Genomic DNA, 6,034 nt, shown 5'->3' on the forward strand with positions numbered 1-6,034 from the left:
TTTTACTGGAATGCTTTTGAATGTGAACATAATGTGTGGACATACAGTTCCCAACCAAGACATTTAGTGTACAAATTGCATGCAAATACCTGTAAAACTGAAACATAAAAGTCTATGCAGTTTTTGTAATGTCAACAATAGCCAGTATTTTGAAACCTGGTGTACTTTGATTGACTGCATGTACCTTGTGAAGTGAAAACAAGTGTTATTCTTTGACAGAATAATTTCATTTTGAGTCAGATTTCCAGTGTTTTGGTAAAGTTAGTGTGTGCAGAGAAAGATGTGTTAGTAATATTTTTAACAAAATGTGTTTTTGAGAAGAAAATTATCCATTTGGCCCATTGTGTTTTGTAGGTGCGAGTCTGTGTTAAGAGTTTAGAAAAAGTATCTGAAGTATGGGTAAGCGCTTGTTAGCGATTGAAAAAAACTGTAAAAGAAAAAAGAAACATATTCCTGGCATTTTCCTGGTAATATTTCCTCACTATTCGACAACCTTCTGCTTTGTTGCTTAGGTGTGGACATATTTGGTTAATTGGTAGCAAGAAACCCCAACAACCTGGAAAAGAGAAATCAGGATGTTTTTATTAGGCACACAACACTTTCTTTCATATTTGCACAGGCCATGTATACAGCTGACCATCCAGACATAAACAAACAGCCCACAGAGTTGTAGATTTAGCTGCGACCAATATGTGCACTGTATTCCATCTGTGGACTCAGAGTTGCTCAGAGGTATAGGGTCTGAGGATCTTCCATTTGAAACAACAAGGACAGGACCTCTGTGGTAACAGATGTTGGGAGTGTGGCTAGGGAGAACAAGCCACCATATTTGCCATTTGCTGGACAGGATGCAAGTCCACCCACTTGCATCCTGTCCAGACAATCATAAATGCCCGGCTCGAATTCTGTTCATGCTGATTGATACATGATTGGCCAAAAAAAGGGCTCACAGGTTCTTAATACCAAACCCTGAAAGAGAAAACAGAATACTGATATGATTATACGAAATGTGTCTAAATGTGAAGGTCCAAATCATCAGTGTATAGTCGAAAGGACTCACCACCATCTGGGCGCTGAACCATGGACTTCTTCTGTCTTGGTGCAGAGCACTGTGAAAAAAGGATGTAAGAGCTGGCATGCAATCTATAAATCATTTAGTGACAAAGCATACAGCAAATGGGCTTATTGCCATCCTGTTGACTAGGTTCTTGTTTGTGCTTATAAGCAAGTGCTGGCTCCCAGAGGATGCGGCGGTCAATGTGCGATGCGCTATCCGTCTCCGCTGCTTCAAAACATGGACGTGTTTATACGAGGTTTCGGAGTCGACGACTCGACCGAAGGCGCTCGCCTCCACAGCCCTGTTTTCATAACAGCCTTTCACAATCCAGCCTTTGATGGATTGCAGTTGCACCTCTAAATTATTTAGTGGGAGTAGCCTGGTGGTGGAGAGCATGCTTAAAAGCTTAAAGTGGAGCAAGCATGTGTGGCGGATGGCTTTGGAGCATTTCCATTCTTTTCCCCATTTCCACATTCCATTCTTTGTTTGCCTTGTTTATCTTAATAAGCTCCAATATGACACCGGTTTGTATGTTTCCTATCATTACTCAGCCAAAGACTAAGGCTATAGTTGTAGCGTATGTGCTTCACTGGGCTCTGAGTCTAGGTCAACTCTTGCTTGTTTTGTCTAGCTTCAAAACAGGCACCATTGAGAGCATCCTCTCCAGCTGTATCGCTGTGTGGGGCGGAAGCTGCACTGAATACAACAGGAAAGCCCTGCTGGAAGGATTATTAGTGCTTCAGTCCCCTCCCTGAAGGACATTTGAAGGGTTCAGATGCAAAAGCCTCTAAATGCCACCTATGTCAAAAATGAGATAAAGATGGTGAGGGGATGCTCTCCACACATAGTATACGCTAATCAAATAATTTAACTTCTAAACCCACTAAATACCACTCTCTTCCTGGTCTGAAATATCGATTTATAGGCAAAAACCTATAGGAGCCTGAATTTAAATGCTCATTTAAAAGAAAAGTAGTCAGACGGATTTAGAGGGTTTTGCATCTGAACTCTTCATTTACACCACCCACCTCACCCGCAAGGCGACCACAATTGTGAGTGATGCAAGTCACCCCGCTCACAATTTGTTTGATCCACTGCCCTCTGGGAAGAGATACAGAAGCCTGCGCTCCCGCACCACCAGACTCACCAACAGCTTCATACACCAGGCTGTTAGGATGCTGAACTCTCTCCCCCCTCTCCCCCCTCCACCCTCAGCTACATAACATCCTGGAGTTTGGACCCACAATGGCTGCCTTGCACTACTCCACTTGCACTACTCCACTTGAACACTTGCACACTTTGCACACTTTGCAACTTGTTGTTTTTGTCCTGTTGTCCTGAAAACACAACATACTTCTGCTGCTCTTACATAACTTGCACCACTATGCCACTTGCTTACTTAGGTAAAATTATGTCTTGTCTCCACCATGGGATAGTGAGAAACGTAATTTCGATCTCTTTGTATGTCTTGGCATGTGAAGAAATTGACAATAAAGCAGACTTTGACTTTGACTTCTTCAGAGATATTTAAATAATGCTGTTCTCACTGAATGGTTAAATAATCCAGTCCTTGGGTGTTCACAAAACCTACAGTATATAGTCTAATAGTGCTCTTAACGACTGAAAATGAGCACACACCTTGTGGCTGTTGGTGATGCTGATTAAGGTAATCATTTTGGTGCTGTAGACGTGTCGGCCTTGACGTAGGGCATGTTTTTCTCTCCAGGCTCGTCCGTGTGCCTGTTAGGGATGGAGACAAACAGGAAGGGCCTATAAATGCTGCAACGCTTCTCTGCATGTTTCTCACTGGTAGCCCATAGCCCTGAATTCACCTCTATTTCAACGTGTGTGGTAACTGCCTACGGGATTCCCCTCTACACTGACTCATGCAACCCAACATGTTTGCCATGTGGCCCACTGCTCGTTGTTTGCATGTGTAGCCTGGTCTGGAGCCAGGAGGCTGATGGTATAGTGCATTGAGTCGATTAAAGAGATGGCCTTAAGAGCTCAGGCCCCTTTCTCCCCCATTAACCCTTAAAGGAGTACCGTCACACCGGTGTGATGGGAATGTTGAGAAATGAACGTTCTAAAGAATATCTGGGTTCATTGAATTCAACATAGAATTTTAGAACCTTCAATTGTTGCGGAACTTAGAATGTTCAAAAACCTACACCTTTAAGGGTTAAACATGCCACGCACTGCTGTCCCACTCCCAGTCTTTTTATCTGCACTCTACCTTGCGGCAACCTCCTTCCAGCTGTACGACCTCAGAGTCACGTGGAGCGTTCCAGATCAAACTTCATGATATGTACATTTGATTTGTACATTGGTTGAAAGGTAAACATTCATGGTTCAGCTTAGTCATGCTGAGACAAGTATGTATTGCCTTTCACCTACAGGTAGTGCCACACTAAAAAGTAAAATAGCTTAATCATGCTTAAATAGGTCATCAGCCTGTCTTTGATATCTCACCATGAGAAGTAATTCAAATAGTGTACATTATACAACTTTGATACCCAACCACAACAATCTAAGTCGTAAAGGTGAATGTCTTTATATTGACATCTTTGAATATTCAGTAGGCTATGATCATTGTATTAAATGAGTAGACACAGTGTGCTTTTTATGCAGGACATTGCATTTCTATTATAGAACACATGCATATTCTGTACCAGTCTATACCAGACATGTTTTTTGAAGATTTGATAACTGAATGTTTTATACAAAAGTATTTGTAGTAAGACCTTCAACTGTCACTGAGTACTTTTATTTGCACTCCACCTCACGGCAACCTCCTCCCAGCTGTATGACCTCAGAGTTATGTGGAGCGTTCGAGATTAAGGTTAACATTCATGGTTCAGCTTCAGTTTAGAACATTTTATAACTTGCTTAGCTTAGTCATGCTGAGATAAGTCTTATTTCTTTCATTGTCTTGGATAGGTGTTGCCTTTCACTTACAAGTCAGTCAGTGCCAAATTGTAAATAGCTTAGTAATGTTTAAATAGGATAACAATCAAAATCATAGATGAATGTCTATATTGACATTTTGTAATATTCAGTAGGCTACCAATAATCATATATATATATATTAAATGAGGAAACACAGTGTGCTTTGTTAGACTTTAGATATAACACATGCATGTATGTACCAGTTTATACTACATGCAGTGCTGTGCAGTATACTGTTCTCTCGTGACTGCCTGACTGCCCTGAATGAGAAGCAGATTACACCATTGAGTCATGTTTACAAAAAGCTGAGGTGTGAAGAGATTATGAGTCCATCAGTTACACACACACACACACACACGAAGGGATAAACTGCTGGTAAAATTAGTCACAAACTTATATTGCTGTTTTTAATTTTTTAGATATAAAATGTGTGGATTTTGAAGATTTGATAACTGAGAGTTTTCTAGAAGTATTTGTAGTAAGATCTTAAATGATCACTGATTAATTCCGAGAGCCTTTAAGAAATGTCAGAGAGCTGTTTTATTATAAACACAAATATTCCATATCCAAACAATAGATACAAATATATCCAGCTGCCAGACATGCGTAAACAGTTGTGGAGCTTAAAGAATTGGCAGAGAAAAGGAATGAGGAAGAGAAGATTTTTCGGAGAAAAAGTATAATAACGAAACACACTTGTGATGAGACAACAGACTAGAGATCTATAAAGCAAAGGAGACAATGAGACTAAGTGGGAAAGGGTTACTCACGGTCTGACGCGGTTTGAGAACCTCCGGCGGAGGAGCAGTGCCAGGGTGCTGAGGACCATGAAGGTCGTGCACATGGCCCCTCACGCCTGTCCCACCACGGGGCCTCTGCTGGGGAGATTGCGAGTTGGAAAGCAGCCTGGCTCCTGGTGCAGGGAGGGGGAAGCTGAGTGAAGAGCAACACAGTGGTCCCCTCGTTCGCACTGTCGCCGCCACTACCACCACCACCCCTGCCTCGACTGGGCCCCAGCCGGCCACGTCACTGGGCAGCTCGTGAGGCAGATTAACTCTGCGGGGATTAGACCAGATCAGACCCCAGCCTCCCGTTAGCCCCGCTCCCAAACCAGCCGAACTTTGGGCTCCAGAAACTCTGTGATGCATAAGTAACATTGCTTTCTGACTCAAATCAAACTCATTCTTTTCTGCTACTCAAATGTCAGAATTTGAATAACATAAATGTGTTGCTGAGCTCTTGATTGGAATTATGACCAACTGTATTGGTATCACCACAGCCCTATTAGTCTGACAATTTCCATAACGGGGTGGCTTTTTTTTTTACGTAAACTTTGTGGATCTCTTTCCTGGCATGTGGGTATAAATAGGGTATTCCTTAATCCCGCAATCCCCTTGAGTCAGCATAGCAGTATAGAGCACTGGGCAAGAAGATGAGCCTACATGACTGTTGCCCCATGAGGGGGCTGAGTGGGGTATCCAAGGCATGATGTGGGTGGGTGGGTGGGATTGGGGAAGAGGGGTGTAAGGCAAAATCCACATGAATGGTCAATGACATTATCTGCCCGGGTGGCCAAAAAAGCAAGTCACACCACAGCTTCCCAGCTTGAACTGTTTGCATGGACTGATTATATCAGGCACCCAAGCCCTGATTACAATGCTGCTAATTGCATCTCCTGTGTCCTTTGATCATTTTGACTCAGCTCTTCACCAGGGTCAGAGACACTCAAGATGAGTGGTATTTCAAGTTTGTGTAATTGTACTGTATATTAAGGGTTACATGGGAATCAGTTTGTTGGTGTAAAAAATGCACCATGTAGAAATTCAGAGGAAAAACTTCTGCACATAGTTTTGCCATTGTGAAATATTCTCATTTTAATAGGATTTTTTTCTGGTTGTGGAGTCTATGAAGCTCTTTGTATTATGTTCTTGTATGACTTTCAAGCAGGGCTTTTCATTGTAAAACTCCTCTATTCAGTTTTCCATTACAAGTAAGTGTACACTGTTGAAATGTAGTTAAACACCACAA

General features: G+C 42.2%; 1 long non-coding RNA gene across 1 annotated transcript; it reads right to left on the minus strand.

Annotated features, from left to right (window-relative positions):
• Positions 1-561: 561 nt before the first annotated feature.
• On the minus strand, positions 562-1,204 carry LOC121704733. The gene is made up of 2 exons (XR_006030633.1): positions 1,061-1,204; positions 562-969 (listed from the first exon to the last, which is right to left on the minus strand). It is a non-coding gene; the product is annotated as an uncharacterized LOC121704733 (long non-coding RNA).
• Positions 1,205-6,034: the final 4,830 nt, after the last annotated feature.

The sequence above is a fragment of the Alosa sapidissima genome, chromosome 3 (genome assembly GCF_018492685.1).
Source record: "Alosa sapidissima isolate fAloSap1 chromosome 3, fAloSap1.pri, whole genome shotgun sequence".
In the NCBI taxonomy this organism is placed as follows: domain Eukaryota; kingdom Metazoa; phylum Chordata; class Actinopteri; order Clupeiformes; family Clupeidae; genus Alosa; species Alosa sapidissima.